Below are 19837 nucleotides of genomic sequence, written 5' to 3' on the forward strand. Positions count from 1 at the left end.
TTGTATAAATAACATGAACAGGGATCATAAAGAGTTAGACTGGTTCCTTTAATCTTGATAACAGCCGACACGTGTATCGACACAGAGGTCGTTCTCAAGGCTGTATAATTGGCTCACGTATGCATTATAGCATGGACAAATAAAGATAAAAATAAACCACAATTGTATTTAAATTCAAAAGAAAAAATATTTAAGCACAATAAAGCCCATAGTGGCATTTGTACCAAGCAAAGATGCACTTGTGAAATTGGAAATCAAGGAAATAGTAAAAAAACGAAGAAAAAAAAAGAAGAAAGCACTTGCATTTGGGCCATCGATGGGGCATACAAGAGTTTTGCACGAAATTAGGATAAACAAACAATGTCATGAGCATTGTGCCTAATAGCGATACTTCCACATTGCACATCTATAGCATATCCCAATGAAACTCCCAATCCGAGTGGCACATGCTTGCCTTATTTGGATGAATTATCACATGCTACAATGTTGAATTAGGGGCAAATGGTATGTGGCACCCTGAAACCTGTGAATGATATGGGGGTGAACCTGAACCAGGATGAAGAGTATGTGAATGCAACGAGATGATTGGTAAAATAAGACCAGCCCCCACTGGTGCTTTGAGCCGAAAATACCCCAAGGTACGGAGGATGGGATGGGTAGTCCTTACCTACTGCTGGTTAGGAAGCCTGTGGGGGGCGTATACTAATAGACAATAGGATATAGGTAATAGTACCACACAGAGGCGGTTTGGCACCCCTAGAGGTGTAAGACTTAACCGAGTAAGTCAGTCAAGTAAAATCCCTCTAGGGTTTGCTAACACTGTCCGTATCCCCTTTGTGTTTCTTGCTGAAGGAAATGCAAGGAAAGATTGCTAATTACAACAGACAGCCATATTAAGGTGAACATGCTGTGTGCCATATGATTCGCGGATAGGTAATAACGTAATTCAGGCTGGTTACTGCCTCAAGACTTACCATTAAGTTGGTATGGGCCCTGGGATAGACCCCCGCAAACCTTGTAGTAAAGCGCTTTGGAGTGGCCCATTGTCGAATATAAGCAGGTGTTTGTAAGAATGCACTTCTGTGCATGCGTAAAGGATCTCCTGTCGTACAGTAGATAGTCGGTCGCAAAGTGGTGACGTCTCACTGGTGACCATGGAAACCAAATGACAGCAATGATATACGCTGATATGAATGGCAACAATCCTAATGTAGCTCGCACGAGTGTGAATAATAAAGTTGCTAGTATATGCTTTCTCAAAACAGAGGAAGAATAACCACACAACTGGAATAGATTATATTGACTGAAAGGCTTGCATTTATGAATAAATATGTGTGGTTATGGATTTCTATAGAATAACAGTAAAACAAGCCAAAGTAGACATAATGCGGCAGTGGCTAGGAGAATAATCTGATATGAAAAATAAAAGGGGGCAAAATGATAAGTGCCAGGTGGGGTCGATTGCAAAATGGAGAGAAATTGATCCTCAGCATGGGTTTGAAGCTAAGGACCAAAATGATATGATGTGAACCAGTGAGTAGAAGGAATAGGAGGTTAACGAGTATAAAACAAACATGGAAATATTGCTAGTGAGGGATTTGGGTGGGTCCTACCAATGGGATGAGATGGGTGAATGTGGGATTGACGATTGGTAAACTTGATAAGGCTTGCAGTCCCTAGGTTGAGGTCACCAGATACAGAGTACACTTTGGTTAGTGCATAAAATGCATAATCACTATGTATTACAGAAAAACATTAATTTCATGGTCTGAATTTAGTCCATGTTTAGACATCTCAGGAGACATATGCATTTGGATTCCATTCTTCTCAGTTTGGGTGTAAGATCACACCCTCTTTTACCACACTGTACCCACATAAGACCAATGCATCTGAGGTAATTGCAGTTGGCCATGTGATGGCAAGTCTGCCAGTGCGCAGACAATGGAAGCCGGTTGTCCTGGCTGCTGAGGTTGGACATGTGCTCCCTGATTCGCACACGTAGCTCCCTAATGGCGCTACCATCATAGTTTGTCACAGACACAAATAATTGCATAGACCACAAACTTGCTCTACAATTGATGAAATCTTTGATTCTGCTAGTGGTGCCTCTAGGATCTCAGAATTCATTGAAGCCTTGATGAGCATATTTACACACACTACAAGTTACACATCTGTGGAAACTGGTTGTTTTAGTGCGCCAGTCACTTCCCTTAGGTTGTCTGTTTTAAGAACAGAGGGGCAGAGTGTGGTCCTGATAGTTGGTGCTCGGGTAAAGATAAACCCAGGTGTCTTATCTAAGAGTTGGCATAGATCTGTGTCCATAAGTAAGATGTTCCAATGTCGCTGTACAATCCAAAACAGCGTACCACAGTCAGTCGAATACTATGTAATGATATCCAATTTGTTCCGTGCATGCCTAGGTCCAATCTAGTATTATAGCATCGAAAGTCTATCATTGGATCTTATTTTCTGATGTGATTTATTCACTGTGTATATAGAATAACCCCGCTCTTGGCATATCTTGGCGATCATCAGCGTATCTAGGAGGATGGTTATTCAGAGCTCTTGAGCATTTTTCAAAATCAGAGACATGCAGATTGTAGAGGGTGGGGGCCAAAACGCAGCCCTGCTTTAATCCTCTATTGGTGGAAATAGAACTACCCAGGTTGCAAGATTGTGAAAGGTGAGTCTGTACCTAAGTGTCTGAGTGCAGCAACTTTAGAAGATATAGTATAGATTTGTCTATGCCCCAGCTCTCCAATTTAGTCCATAGTGCCTCCCAGTATACACTGTCAAATGCAGAACTATAGTCTACAAAGCACAAGTACAGTTCCTGATCCAGAGTCAGTAGGGTGTCAGAGATTAACATGAGTAGGACCCACAAGGGATGGCTCATAGAGCAGTTCTTCCTAAATCCAGTCTGGGTAACATTGAGAAGGGCACATTGTTTTACCCATTTTGTCAGTGTATCCAGTAACAACTTTGCACATATTTTGGAAACACTGTCAGTTGCCAGTAGTCTCTAGTTTTCTGGGAAATGCTGTGAGCCCTTCTTGTAAATTAGGATTTGGATGGATTGCTGCCAAGTCCTAGGAATAGTACCCGTCTCACAAATATGCTGCAAAAACATGGGGGTACACACCATGAGCCCACCTTCCTCTCATCCAAACAACCATAGTTAGGACGCAGAGTTTCAGCTCTGTCCACATCCTGAAATGACTTGGCACAAGCTTCAGATCCAGAGGCTGCATTTAAAGTCGGGCACAAAACATATATATCAAAACCCATATCTGAAAAGGCCATGGAGTAGTTGCAAATGGATTCCACCACCAACGGCATAGCAAAAGCAGCTAGAACCCAATTTTAGATGCTATTATAAATGGGTAATTTCAGCCCCTCAATAGCCTTCAAAGTGACTGTAATGAGGGCTGGAATTGAATGGAGTAAATTGAGCAGCCAAGTCCGATTTAAAAAAGGACTATCACCCGTTGGAGATCTTTCAACAATTTGTATATGTTTCAGCATTGCATAACACTCGGGTGGGGCAGTTATTCAACAAACGCTGATCTAGCAGTCCTGGATGCCTTCACATAAGCAAGCCAATTGTCATGGTTATAAGTATGTCTAATCGGTTGTTGTCCCAGAGGCCCAGAACCCCCCACCAGTTTAGGGACAGAAAACAGTTGTTTATCTAGATTTTCATTTTCAGTTCTCCGAGTAACTGGCATAGGCCCGGGCATAGGCCCAGGATATCTAGCAGATAAAATCAGGAAATATGTCACCACCCGACAGCTGCTTCAGATACCACGTACTAGGTATTTAAGTAAAGAGGACCGCAGAGTTGGAGTCTACGTTTCAAGAGCATGGAATAAATTACCCAGAGAAATCCGGGAGATCACAAATCTGACGGCATTCCGTAGGGCGGTGAAGACCTATTTGTTCTACTACAACTCTCGACTTCAAGCTGACCGACTTCTGTCTCATACAATCACACTTGTTAGGGGCACGTTTCTAATTCTAAAAACTATGGGTGTCCTTACGAGTGCGGTGGTAAGGGGTTAATGGCACCGCTAAGGGACCAGGGAGCTAATAACGGGCCTGTAATTTATGGGCCTGTTATTAGCTCCCACCCCATTCCCATTGAGCCCTATGGGGGCTCGAATGGGAATGGGGAAGGGTTTTTTGAATGGGGACTTACCGGGTCCTCCAAGTTTGGAATGACCCGGTAAGTCCCCATTCAGAGAACCCGGACACGACTTTGGAGGCAGCCATGGTGCTAATAGCACCATGGCTGCCTCCAAACTCATAATGACCCCCTATATCTGCAACTAATTACAATTAATTTAATCCGGTGCACTTTATAAATGCTTCAAAATCAAATTCAAAATCAAAAACAGGTGAAGTGGGGTGAACCGATGTCTCATGGTTCCTGTGTTGGATTCGTGGGTAGGTTTCCTTCCCCACTGGATGCTTTTTCTGAACCTTTTTTGGCAAGCCATCCCCCGAATTTGCAGATTTAATGTTTGCCAGCTGCATGGACCAGGGATGACTCAAGCAACCCTTGCAAATGGAGCTAAGCAGGGTTTTTGTTTTGTCACCATGGGGTGCCCTTCCCCCACCTTTTATCAATGAGGCCATGCAGGAGTACCTGTCATATCATACTGTCCCCCTTTTTGGTAATGGTATAACAGCCCACAGGAGGGGCAGGGGGAATGGGAAGCCCACTCATTACGTTTAAGGGTATGAGTTTTCCCTTTTTGCCTTAAGGGGGGGATTCTTGCAGTTTGTCTTTCTGTTTGTCTAGATACCAGGGATAGAAAATTACTTACTAAGATCTTTTGTAGGTTCATCACTCAAGGAGAAAAGACTTAACAGCATAGATGATTCCACATGTAGTATGTGCAGAGCTTGATCCTCTGAGGAGGCAATGATATTTACAGTATGAAACTGATTAAAGGGGAATACCTGAAGAGAAAAGTTGGGATTCTCGTTTCCCAACTTATTCTGATTATCGTTAGTTTCCTTGGTCAACCCTGGGTTCAACTGTTCACCCAAGGAGACAGACCCAATCACAGGGGCTGTCAACAGTCTCACTCTATTCTTAATATCGATCTGGCCCAGTGCCAAACTGGAGCATAATCAAAACAGAAATTCCACCTTAGCCTCAGTATGCTGCATATAACCAATGAAGCAGACGGATGTTGTCTTTTGACCCCCAACAGCAGTGTGTCAATTAGACTCACCATTGTTGCTGTCCATACTGCTGCAGTCCAAAGAAGATATTTATTTCACCAAGTCTGGTAAAGCAGAAAGATTAGTAGGCAGATTGTCGCTTAGCTTGTTTCAAGATGGCCCCAGAGAATTCATTTTTAGTGAAAGACACATATTTAACAAAGACTCATTGTTGTTGATGGTTCCGAGACAGTCCGCTTGTTCATTTAGGCCACCGTCTTCATTATCGTTTTTTTGCAGATATTGGGCCTCATTACAACCCAGGCGGTAAATTCCCTACTTTACCACCATGGTGTAAACTCTGTTTACACCATGGTGTAAACAGTGTAAAAGCAGACGTTAAAATGGTAATCAGGCGTTAAGGGGTAATGGCGCCAACGGCGCCGTTAAACCCTTAACGCCTGGGTTGTAATGAGGCCCATTATCTGAGGCACAGAAGGGGGCAATCCATTAGATGCAATGGGAGCAGATATCTCAAGAAAACTAGTTATTTCAGACTGTACAGCACAGCTTCGTCCCTCTTTGCCCTTCGAGCCCTTACTAACAGACTGGGGCATTGGATGTTTCCGTTTTCCCACAAAGGCACTGCACAAACGTTTCCCTCTAGTAGGTGTGGCACTGCAAAGCTTATATCAGTGTTTTTTTGTATGCAGACATAGCATCAACTCAAAAGGGGGGAAGACGGTAGAAAGCAAGACGCAGGGTAAGCGTGCCTTAGGAAGCAAGGACCCACAGGCACTATAACAGTTATTTCCAAGTGGGAGGCACCAGTTAGATGAAACACTTCCTGCTTAGCCTTTATGCCATACCAGTCACTCAACACCCTGCCAAAAGTAGGACCTTGATACTTTTACTGATAAAAGTAAGACCTTTATAAGTAAAACCCCTCCGCTGGCCACCCTACACAAAGAGGGAATAGAAGTAAGAGTAACCCTCAGCCCACACGCACTTACCATGCTGACGAGCCACTGGCCCAGTGACCTATGCACAATGGCTACTCCTGAGCCACACCTGCCACATGACAGCAATCAAATCATCAGAATCTCCCCCGAAGCAGCTCATGCAACCCTAGTACACCTAGGCTGGATGAACGTAGTCCGCACGTCCTACGGAGGCTATCAAGCTCTAGGCAAATCAAGTGGCAACCGGCAGCACAAACCCCGGCACCCGGTCCTCCACTGGTGGTGAGTCGCAGCTCTGTGCAGCAGCACTCAGCCGCTGTACATTCCAACAGGAGCTCACATGGCACTCCGGCTGCTCCACTCCACGTCCCCGATTTCGGTAGAGAATCTGGGGAAAGTACCCTCAGCCATATCAAAATATGTCAAGCAATTTCCCTTGTCACAGCAATCTATCGCTGATTATGGATAAATTGGGTGAAATCTTTGACAGCTTCCTGTGTGAGAATGATGGGATTTACATTATGGTAGCAGGGGATTTAAACGCTGATTGCTCTGCACTTGTGGGTGGAGATCAAGGAAATAGGATTGAAGGCGGTAGTAATATCTCACGAACAAAGGATTATAGGAAATAATGGGTTGAGTTATTTGATAACTGGAATTTAAAGATCATGAATGGTTCCACCAGGTGTGACTGTCCTCCCAATGTACCTGGAGATCAGGCAGCACTTCTGTGTTATGGAGACAGATCTAAGTTATCATTAGCAAATCAGAATGGAGTTACAAGGCAAGGTCTCTCAGGTAATCCACCTTGGTGTTACTGAGCTGCTGATAAACCAGGGAGGAAACAGAATCTCCAGGTTCATTTGTAATTCTAATAAATATAATGGGTTGATTTTGTATTTTATACACAAAACAATGCTAGAACAAATAATGGCAATTATTACCCCTGTTAACTTTCAGCCATTTCTGTATGATATAATACCAAACCAACGAGATATAGGATTCAAGAGCATGAACCCATCCATTCGTATGATGCCTTGGTCCAAAATAAAACGAAAATCTTGAGAACGGAGATAAGAGACCCCAGAGTTTACATTGGTGATGGGAATCGTTATATGGAAAACATCGGAAGCCTGAAACAGAAATTTAAAAACTGATTGAAAGGATATGTATAGGTTTTGGGCCAAAATGAGGGTTTGAAAATTTCAGGAATCTTTGGGATAAGATACATTCAATGACTAGACCATAAGCCTCCACATTCCCTGCCTGTTCAATCTTTATCTTTACGATTTGGGTGATTTCTGTTTGCAACTCCTTGTATTTCCACAAAAGTTGTTCCTTATCTGACCTACGCAGATGACGTTGTCCTTCTGGACAGAACTCAACTGGGACTACAAAAAACAACTGAATGCCATGACAGAATATGCCGGGCAAAAGGAATTATGTATTAATGGAAATAAATCGACAAACAACAGCTACTACCATTGCATACTCGTACTTATCTGTGTTTCCAATTGTACACTAATAATAATGCAGGCAGGCTGATGGTGCGTTTAATAAATTAAGCTCTACAAGGAGGTATTCAAATGAAAAAGATAAGAGTCCGGTATTGCAGGTTACTATCTGTCCAATGATATCCTATTATAGGATGAAGGTAGTTCCATGTCTACTGTTAGGCATTGAGATAAGTCATGCTTATAGATGGCTTTCCTATGATAGGATGGAATCACACATTGTCATGATGCCTACCTCCAAGGAGCCAGGGCCGACCCAGCAACCCCAGAGGCAGGCATCATTTCCCCCAGGGAAGTGCCAGCGGGCCCAAGCTGGGGTCCTTTGGACTCAGTCCTGGCGCCTTAGGCGCCAGGCTCATGTTGGACCCCTGTCCTGGCGCCTTAGGCGCCAGGCTCATAAAGCTAGACATGTGTTCAAGTGTTTTAAGGTGCACTTACCTGATGCAGACCATGCTGCTACATCCAGGCCCTCTTCAGGCCTGAATGGAACTACTTTACCTGTGGAACTACTTTCCCCTGGGTGTGGTCGGGGAAGGGTACATACCTGATCGGTGGAAGGATACATACCTGATCGGTGGAAGGATACATACCTGGAACTTCTTCCAAAGCTATTTAAACCAGGCCCGATCAGCAACTCACGCTTCGCGTTGTTCTGCTCCTCGCAGCTGGACGCTCACCATGTCAGCTCCTGCATCTGGACTTCAGCCACGCCTGTCAGCATCCTGGGTCACCTGCTAAGAGAGAATTGGAGAGAAAGAAGACCTTACCTGCTAAAGCTGCATCACAGAGACTTCACACCGACGATCCTGAAAGGGAAGACATCATTTTAAAAGCATTTCGCTTCGATCGCTGCAGCGCTGCATTTCACTCACCTTTCCTGGGCACCTCCATCTTCAGCAGCGATCATCCGGATCCGCAGTCACTTCCCAGAGCCTAGAGAGAAAAAGACAAGAACACAAGGTGAGAGAAGGAAGGGAAATAGGAAAAGCTCAGTTTCCTTCTAAGACTTACCTGTTGGGTCATTCCCATTTCATTTCGGGTCCTGCCGCTTCCTGGCATTCCGGACCCCGGCCCCTATGGGGAAAAAAGACAAGGACATTGAATGAGCGAATGCAAAGACATTACCCGAACGCTCATCCAGAACTTAACTGTCATTTACTGGAACTGCACGTTTCACTTCGGGTCGGCGCCATATCTCCGGCATTCCGAACCCCGGCCCCTAAGGGGAAAAAGACATAAGCATTAGCGCTTGCTGCAATAAGACAATGAACATTATTATTAAGCTTGAACTTTTGAACTTGCTACAGAACTCTTAGAGCGCCTTACCTGAATAGTCAAGCTTATTTTGAACTCCCATCAAACCTCAATCCAGTGAAGTAACTGGGTTTCAACGCGCCCCTGCATCAGAAGCAGGATGGAGAACTCATCCTTCCAGACCCTAAGGTGAGACTTCACAGGGAATCGAGGAAGGGTATCGTGGAGGGTTGGAAGGGAGGCTTGAGCATTATTCCGTCAGTAGGTAATACTCCCTTTTCACGCACAGGGGAATATTCCTGCGAGCCAGTGAGTCCATCTTCAGAGTCCTGCGCTTCACCATAGAAGAAGCATCAGCACTCGAAGCCAGACCTGCGCCTCCGTGGAAATCAGGTGAGCGTGACAGAACGCGAAGCCTACCCACAATTTCACACCCGGGCGCTATGGAGACTTCCGAGACAGATCAGCTGGCCCAGCTTTTGGGGGAATTACGGGCAGAAGTGCACTCAGCCCGCCAGGAGACTAACGCTCTCAAAAGAGAACTGATCCTATCCAAGGAAAGAACAGATGACCTGGCCAAAAGGTTATTGCAGGCCCAGGCAGGGCACACTCCTTTACCTAATTCTGGAGATACTTCCACATCAATGGGTTTGAATAACCCGGTACAAATCAATCTACCTGGACACATGCCTTTGGCCCCGCCTGAACGTTTTGCGGGGGATCCCAAGAAATATGCTGTCTTTATGAACCAATGTCATTTACACTTTCTATGCAGACCCGGGGCCTTCCCTAACGACCAGACCAACAGCTCCATGATCAAGGTACTAGACTCGATCGCCCCTATCAAGTTGCGCAAAAGCAAACAACTCTGTCACCTTAACAATTGGTTTACGCCACACTTGAAAGACCTTAGAATCCAAAAAAGAAAGTTGCAGTCTATCTGGCAACACTCACCCACCGAGGAGAACAAAACCAAATTAGCCACCCTTGCCAAGCAGTACAAAAAGGAAATTATACACACTAAAAGAAATACCTTCAATGACAGAATCTCTAAAGCTAAATCAGACACCAAGGAGCTATTTTCCATCCTCCGTGAAATGGTATCACCCATAACCTCACCTGATAACACTCCTAAAAACAAGTCCTGGTGCACTAATATACAAAATGCCCTGGCGGACAAAATTAGCTCGCTCCAATCTAAAATTGCTAACAAAAAAGCTTCCTTGCTCCTGCCAACTGAACCCATTTTGCAACCTCAGCTCCTCCCAAACCTATCTAACACCCCCCACCTATTTAGCTTCAGAAAGATATCCATATTGGAGACAGAAAAAATCATACTATCTCTAAAACCCTCCAACTGTAAAGGTGACAACTGCCCGGCCCAAATTATAAAAGATGCAGCTCGAGACCTTGCACCCTTCATTTCAAAAATCATTAATGCATCCTTTAAGTCTAACCTAGTACCGAACAACCTCAAACAATCCTGGGTGCTTCCCTTGCTAAAAAAACAAACACTTGACCCTGCTATACCAACTAACTACAGACCCATCACTACTGTCCCTTTCTTACTTAAAATCATAGACAGAGCAGCATACCTGCAAATCCAGGCCCACTTAGAAACTAACAATTTACTAGGATCACGGCAATCTGGCTTCCGCCCCCTTCACGGCACTGAAACAGCCTTGATTGACCTCAAGACCCAAATTGACGAGCTGAAGGACAATGGTAAAACTGCAATGCTACTCCTCCTTGACCTATCCGCGGCCTTCGACTTGGTAGATCATGCAGTCTTATGCAATCACCTAAGTTCGGCCGCTCATTTCTCAAGTGATGCCATAATGTGGATTCAATCCTTCCTTGCAAACCGGACAATGAGAGTCTTCTCACCCTTAGCAGCCGCTGACCCCATACAAGTTTCATGCGGTGTTCCCCAAGGATCATGTGTTTCTCCGACGATGTATAACATCTTTACTAAGCCCCTGTTTGACAAGTTGGACAGACTGGGTATTGTCTACACTAATTACGCAGATGACACTCAGATTCTAATCCCCCTTTCGGGTAACTTCTTGGAAGACACGGACTTAGTAAATAAGATATATCTCCTCATTCAGGCTTGGATGGCATCCCATGGCCTCTGCCTGAACGACGACAAGACGGAGCTACTGATCATTGGCTCAGCGTTGGCTATCAAAAAACTTGACCCTAACTATGCCTCATTCAACATTGACAATAACGTCATTAAAGTGATGCCTGCAGTCAAAACCCTCGGGGTCTATCTTGACTCAGCGCTCACCTTCAAAAAGCAAACGAACTCGCTAGCATCCTCCACGGCATAAATAATAATAATAATAATAATAATAATAATTAGGCTTTTATATAGCGCTACAAACCCTCAGGTATCTGAGCGCTGCTTATTATTACCCACGGTGTGTGGTGCTCATTTATCGACCTCGGAAGGATGAAAGGCTGAGTTTGGCCCCGCCGGGATTCGAACCTGCGTTAACAGGCTCTGCACGGGTGTCAAAGCGGGCAATTTGCATATACTTGCAAATTGATCCGAGCATGCAGACCTTTTCTAACTGAGACCAGCTGCATCACATTAGCCAATGCTCTCATCATATCCAAGTTGGATTACTGTAATGCCCTTTATGCAGGTTCCAACAAGTATATCCTTGACAAACTACAAACTCTCCAAAATAACGCTATCAGAGCAGCTTTAAATATTCCTAACAGAGCCCACATCTCCACCTTTAGGAAAAATATCCATTGGCTAAAAATCAAAGACAGGATCACCCTCAAAATACTCTCCCTCACATCCAAATGCCTCAACAACATTGCCCCCCCCTATCTGGCCAACAGAATCCACAAGAGAACCTCTAACCGCCCTACTAGAATGACCAACGCCTCCACCTTAGTGATACCTAGATTCAAAAAGAGTACAGCAGGCGGCTCTAGTTTCCCTATCATAGCTGCGCAAACCTGGAACAAACTCCCCTTGGATCTCAGAATGGACCAACCCTACTCTAGCTTTAGACGTAAAGTCCTCACTTGGATCCGTGCCAATGACACTTAACTCGACCTCCCCACATAGACACTAGATGCCTGCAACCAGATGAATGACATCCGACCAACTTGACTGAACCGTAGTTCCGCACCTCTTTATTTTTCTTATTTCCTTTTTCCTCTCTTTCCCTTGCTCTCTCACTTTACCTACCGTTGACCCAACGTGAACTGTATAAACTATACTTTTCTTGATTTAACTGTGAACTGTATAATGTGTTTTCCTCCTGTAACCAAGTTCTTAAGCAATCTTGTACTGTTTGCGCCCAGCTACCCATTCGGGTTTGGTTTCTGCGCTATACCAAATAAACAAACAAACAAACAAACAAACAAACTATCTTACCTCAGTGGCAGTGCTGCCGATTGGTCTATTCCATTGGTAAATCAGGATGATCCCATTCTCCAGAATTTTCAGGGTTTCCAGGCCAGCATGGAAAGATTGTTTGCTCGACACTCTCAAGGACAGGCCCTTGATAACGAACTGCTATCCTTACGACAAGGTAATCAGGATCTTCTGTCCTACGTTGCCACCTTTAATAGACTGGTTGTGGAAACTGGATGGCCAGAAAACAAAAGGATCACATTGTTTCATCGAGGCCTGCGCGGAGAGCTTAAGGATGTTCTAGCTCAGATAGTAGATCCACCCTAGGTCTGCGCAGACTACATAGACTTGGTGGTTCAACTTGATCACAGACTTCAAAATAGAAAAGCAGATCGGTTCAAGTACGAAACCCGAGTACCGATCAAACCCCACGCTAACTCCAAGAGTACCGACGTATCCGAACCTATGCAAATCGGCGATGTTAAAGGACCATTAACACAGAAGGAACGAGAGAGAAGGTGGCAAATGCAACTTTGCCTGTATTGCGGGACTTCCGGTCACTTTCTTCGAAATTGTCCAGTTAAACCACCTAAAAAGGTGGTTGGAGCCACAGATAACGATTTATTGACACCTAATTCGGGAAACGACCTAGCCCGACAAGCGTAGGGGTCCGCTTGCCGAGCTTGAAAACAAACTCTTTGATCTCGCATTTTGTCATGCCAATGGTGCTCGTGGACCCAAAACAGCCTCAGCTGTTGCATGCTATAAAAGCATACATCGACAGTGGAGCTATTGGAAATTACATAGACCGTGAACTGGCTTCCAGGATCAAGCTCCCTCTCCGCCCGAAAGTAACCCAAGATGGCATTACTACAGTAGATGGAACCGAAATAGCCTCAGGGCCTGTAACGCATTCCACTGTTGAAATGACACTGGTGGGTCAGGATGGACATCGGGAAGCAATCGTGTTTGATGTGATCAAGGCCCCACAATTTCAAGTAATTCTTGGAATTCCTTGATTAGAAACACATAATCCCAGAATTGACTGGCGAGCAAAGAAGATAGGTTTTCCTGATTGTGAACCAACTTGTTACCCAAGAAATCCAGTTATGGGTCTAGCCTCAGCAACTTCCACCCCTGTACAGCTACCGTCAGAATACCAAGTATTCCAAGACATTTTTCAGAAGGAACAGGCTAACACGTTACCTCCCCATCGGTCTTATGATTTCCAAATCGATCTGGTACCCAATGCTCAACTACCTTGTAGTAGGATTTATGCTCTTACGGAACCTGAGAACCTACATTTGCGTCAGTATTTAGATCAGTACCTAGCCAATGGTTTTATTCACCCGTCCAAGTCTCCTGTCTCCTCAGCTCTGTTCTTCGTGCCAAAAAAAGAGGGTGACCTTAGAACATGTATGGACTATCGCGCCCTAAATCAAATAACGATTAAGAATCGTTATCCTCTGCCCCTGATCCCTGAGCTTATCGACCAGGTGAAAGACGCTTGTGTGTACACCAAGTTAGATCTCCGAGGAGCTTATCACCTGGTGCGTATAAAAGAAGGCGACGAATGGAAGACTGCATTCCGCACCAAATTTGGGCTCTTCGAATATCAGGTGATGCCCTTCGGTTTGTGCAATGCACCTGCCGCCTTTCAGTACTTTATGAATGATGTTCTTCAGGAACTTATCAACGTCTGTGTCATTGTTTATATTGACGACATCCTGGTGTACTCCTCTTCAGAATCCGATCACAGAAAACATGTTAGGGCAGTTCTTGAGAAATTGCGCCAGCACAGACTATTTGCAAAGCTCAAAAAATGCGTTTTTCATACCACAGAAGTGGAGTTTCTCGGATTCATCCTGACACCTCAAGGAGTCCGAATGGACTCGCGAAAGGTAGACGCATCCTCAAATGGCCATCTCCTAGCTCGGTGAAGGGAGTTCAGAGCATGCTCGGCTTTGCCAATTTCTATCGAAGATTCATCCTGGAATTTTCCCGAACAGTCCAACCCATCACAGCTCTCCTAAAGAAACACAAACGCTTTGAATGGACTCTTGAGGCCGTACAAGCCTTTCAGGACCTGAAAACCAAATTCACCTCTGCACCTATATTGAAGCACCCGCACCCAGATCTCCCTTACATTGTGTAAACCGACGCATCCAGTTCGGTCATGGGAGCTGTCCTGTCGCAAAGAGACCGAGAAACTAACCAACTACACCCTGTGGCCTTTTGGTCCAGGAAATTTTCTCCTCCTGAAATCAACTACGCAATTACCGACAAAGAGTTACTGGCTATTACATCTGCTTTCAAGGCTTGGCGTCACTACCTTCTCGGGGCAAGACACACCATCACCGTAATTACGGACCACAGAAATTTACAGTATTTAAAGACGGCCAAGGCTCAATCTTCACGACAACTCCGATGGGCTCTATTCTTTGCGGAATTTGATTTTTTAATTACCTATCGCCCTGGCTGCAAGAATGGTAAAGCGGACGCCTTATCCCGGATTGGCATGGAAGAACCCAATTCGAGTTTAGAACCTGTGCCAATCATACCTGAACAAAGAATCTTAGGCCTACCTTCATTGCAAACTATTGAGGACATCCAAACGCAAGTAAAACAACTTCTAGACTCTTCAGCCTTACTGGAATGGAGTCAAAAGGGTCCTCATTACACCGTTAAGGATGACTTACCCTACTTCCAGGAGCGGTTGTTTCTGCCTAGTAAAGAATTGCAAGAACTTGTTATTGCCCATCATCATGAATCATTAATGGAAGGACACCCTGGTATCGCTAAAACGGAGGAAAAAATCAAACGCCACTTCTTATGGCCTTCTTGGAGAAAAGACATAAAGTCTTTTGTATTGTCTTGCGGAATTTGCGCCCAAAACAAGGGTAAAAAAAAAAGGCCAGCCGGTCTACTTCAACCCTTGGATATTCCACCGGCACCATGGCACACCTTGTCAATGGACTTTATAACTGACCTGCATCCTTGTGCTGGTTACAATACTATCCTTGTAATTGTGGATCTATTCTCCAAAATGGCCCACTTTATCCCTTTAAAAGGTTTGCCTTCAGCTTCCACCTTGGCCAAGGAATTTCTGGAGAATATAGTTCGCATACATGGTTTCCCTTCCATATTAGACTCGGATTGTGGAAGTCAATTTATCTCCCATTTTTGGAAGAAGTGTTGCCAACTAGCACAAATAGATGTGCGGCTATCCACCAGCCACCACCCCCAGACCGACGGACAAACCGAGAGAACCAATCAGACTCTCGAGCAATATCTTCAGTGCATGTTACATCAATCCGAGTTAAATTGGAAAGACATCCTTTGGATCGCAGAATATGCATACACCAATTCAGTGCATTCTGGAACCGGACAAACTCCTTTTTATACTTTGTATGGTCACCATCCTCGGACCTCTGATCTAGATCCACCTCTGACCCTGGAAATGCCCGCAGTAAATCATCTGCAATCCACAATAACCCAAGCCTTCAAAGAAGCTGCAACTCATTTACAGCAAGCCAAGAAAAAGTATAAAGAAAACGCTGATTTGCACCGAAGTAAAACTCCTCCTTACCAAGTAGGAGATCAGGTATGGCTAGCAACGAAACATTTACCCCTCAAGGGCCCGCAAACCTTCAATCCCAGATTCATAGGACCTCATCCCATCAAGGCTATAATCAATCCCGTGGCCTTTAAACTGGATTTACCGTCTAACATGCGTATTCATCCAGTTTTTCATGCATCACTTTTGAAGCCAGTACAACTAGGGACCCGACTGTCCAAGCCTCCAGACCCAGTTCAAATTGAAGGGGAATTAGAATTCGAAGTTAAAGACATTTTAGACTCCAAGGTATTAAAGTCCAAACTCTTCTATCTTGTTGACTGGAAGGGATATGGACCTCAGGAGAGATCGTGGGAGCCTAGTACCATGTTTACGCACCTCGATTAATACAAAGGTTCCACCGGAGATTTCCGAACAAGCCAAAACCCCCAGAGGGAACAACCTTGGGAGGGGCCTTGAGGGGGGGTACTGTCATGATGCCTACCTCCAAGGAGCCAGGTCCGACCCAGCAACCGCAGAGGCAGGCATCTTTTCCCCCAGGGAAGTGCCAGCGGGCCCAAGCTGGGGCCCTTTGGATACAGTCCTGACGCCTTAGGCGCCAGGCTCATGTTGGACCCCTGTCCTGGCGCCTTAGGCGCCAGGCTCATAAAGCTAGACATGTGTTCAAGTGTTTTAAGGTGCACTTACCTGATGCAGACCATGCTGCTACATCCAGGCCCTCTTGAGGCCTGAATGGAACTACTTTACCTGTGGAACTACTTTCCCCTGGGTGTGGTCGGGGAAGGGTACATTCCTGATCGGTGGAATGATACATACCTGGAACTTCTTCCAAAGCTATTTAAACCACGCCCGATCAGCAACTCACGCTTCGCATTGTTCTGCTCCTCGCAGCTGGACGCTCACCGTGTCAGCTCCTGCTTCTGGACTTCAGCCACGCCTGTCAGCATCCTGGGTCACCTGCTAAGAGAGAATTGGAGAGAAAGAAGACCTTACCTGCTAAAGCTGCATCACGGAGACTTCACACCGACGATCCTGAAAGGGAAGACATCATTTTAAAAGCATTTCGCTTCGATCGCTGCAGCGCTGCATTTCACTCACTTTTTCTGGACACCTCCATCTTCAGCAGTGATCATCCGGATCCGCAGCCACTTCCCAGAGCCTAGAGAGAAAAAGACAAGAACAAAAGGTGAGAGAAGGAAGGGAATAGGAAAAGCTCAGTTTCCTTCTAAGACTTACCTGTTGGGTCATTCCCATTTAATTTCGGGTCCTGCCACTTCCTGGTATTCCGGACCCCGGCCCCTATGGGGAAAAAAGACAAAGACATTGAATGAGCGAATGCAAAGACATTACCCGAACGCTCATCCAGAATTACCTGTCATTTACTGGAACTGCACGTTTCACTTCGGGTCGGCGCCATATCTCCGCCATTCCGAACCCCGGCCCCTAAGGGGAAAAAGACATAAGCATTAGCGCTTGCTGCAATAAGACAATGAACATTATTATTAAGCTTGAACTTTTGAACTTGCTACAGAACTCTTACAGCGCCTTACCTGAATAGTCAAGCTTATTTTGAACTCCCATCAAACCTCAATCCAGTGAAGTAACTGGGTTTCAACGCGCCCCTGCATCAGAAGCAGGATGCAGAACTCATCCTTCCAGACCCTAAGGTGAGACTTCACGGGGAATCGAGGAAGGGTATCGTTGAGGGTTGGAAGGGAGGCTTGAGCATTATTCCGTCAGTAGGTAATACTCCCTTTTCACGCACAGGGGAATATTCCTGCGAGCCAGTGAGTCCATCTTCAGAGTCCTGCGCTTCACAATAGAAGAAGCATCAGCACTCGAAGCCAGACCTGAGCCTCCGTGGTAATCAGGTGAGCGTGACACACATCTGGAAGACGGCTCTGGGCCTCCCAGAATGTGTCCCAATAGCCGTGCTCAGGTTTGAGCTAGGATTGACATCATTGGACTGTCTGGTGGACCTCAGAATCCTATTCCTTTATAGGAAGTTGTTGGTCCCATTAAAGGATTCTCTTTACAAGGATTTGGCTGAAGTGTTGTCCAGAGTAACGCCGCCTGCAATGGTCAATTTGAGGAAAAGGGTGGTTGAGGTATTGGCAGCAGCAGAGTTGTCAACTAATGAGCCAATTGAAAAGCTTGATTGGGTATAAAAGATCCTTATTAGGTGGGACTGGACTGGCACATTGGCAAAGAAGAGGGAATACAGACTTTACAACTGTCTGTTATCTTTAGATAAACCTCAAGGAACCATCCCTAGAAGAAATGTCCTAATGTATATTGGGCTGGAAAGTTCCTACGATATAGGCTTAATCGTCTCCCAAAAGGGGACATCTGTAAAATAAGATCTTCGGGTGACGAAACTAGAAGAGGATGTTCTCTGCGTTAAAACAAATCTGTGACTCAGAATAGAGAACATATCCTCTTAAACTGTCGTCCTTAATGAAAGCAATATCTAAATGGCTGGGCAGATTTGTTGATAACTACACGTTACTTGATTCTGTGCAATTATTCAAAAGTATATCGAGTAGTGATGAACCGTTTGTGACTACCGCTGTTATGAAGGTGTTGAAAGCAGCTGGATTGATTAAGTTGTGGCAGTAAGGCTATGGATATTTTGAGTTTTAGGATTAATGATGCATTTTATTTAGCATTTTATTTTTGCATTGAATTTAATCTGCTTTATATGTAAACTGTTGTTGTTTTGATTTTATTCTGTATGTTTTTATACAGGAACATGTATTTGTATTTTATTGTGTACGATTAGGCAAGTATAACTAAAATCACAAATACAATAATAACAAATAAATACATTCATTTATTTATTTTTTGCATTTATAAAGCGCACATACAAACCTGGGGCATCGTGGCACTGTTACAATAGGTAGGGCTTACTTAGTTACAATGGTCAGAAAAGCATGACATACTGTAGGAGGTGTTAGGTACATTGAAAAAATACAATGCGACACTTATAATGACAATTACAGGATATGCCACTTCTGTACTGAACAGGTTCCAGGGTTACAGGGGAACCAGCTGATCTTTTTGTTTAGGACGGCATGACTAGTTGAAAAGCTTGGTTTTGAGTGCGCTACGGAAAGCTGTGGGGAAGTCTCATTCCTAAGAGAGGTGGGTAGGGTGTTCCAATTTTTAGGTGCTAGGAAAGCAAAGCTTGCACCTCTGGCTCTTTAACAGTACGGACAACGAGCTGGTTGTAGTGCTGGGCTCGCTTGGGTCTGTCAGAGATGGCCTAAAATCAGAACTTTAATAGTCTAGCTTGGCCCCAATGGTGGCTCTAACTATGTGAGGCAGTTTTGGGATCAAAGGTATGGTTTGACCGCATTTATGATTTTGGTCGTTTGTGCTGGCGACAATGAGATAGCGCTAACTTGACGCATCATAGAGAGGGTGGAGTCAAGGAAGACTCCCCATGTTTTGACTGCTGCAGAGGCGGTTATTACATTCTTCTCAATGCTGAATGATCTGTACTCATTGTCTAGATTGTTTAGAATTTTCTTTGGGCCTGCCAGAAGGATTTCTGCTTTGTCCCCATTGAGCCACAATCCATTGGCCGCCATCCAGGTCTGGAAGATGGAATATGTTTTGCAGAGAGTAGCTCTGTTCTGTTCGTAGGAGCCAGAGAGTGGGAGAATACATTGAGTATCATTGGCATAGTTTGTATATGCTATGCTATGATTGGCCAGGTCATTAAAAAGTGGTAGAGTAAAAATATTGTACAATGTGGGCAAGTGCAGGAGCTCTTTGGGACTCCACAGTGGATGGTGGTCGGAGCAGCACAAGCCTGGTCTGAAAATACTCTCACTAGTCTTCCTTCAAGGAAGGAGGTGATCCAGGATGTGGCTTCTTGGGAGAATTAAGCAGCGTCCCTGAGTTGTCTGCAGAGGGTCTTATGATCTACAAGATCAAAAGCTGCAGATAAATCGCAGAGCAAGAGCAGCGC

This window comes from Ambystoma mexicanum, chromosome 7q (assembly GCF_040938575.1).
Source record: "Ambystoma mexicanum isolate Mex_15411 chromosome 7q, UKY_AmexF1_1, whole genome shotgun sequence".
Lineage (NCBI taxonomy): Eukaryota > Metazoa > Chordata > Amphibia > Caudata > Ambystomatidae > Ambystoma > Ambystoma mexicanum.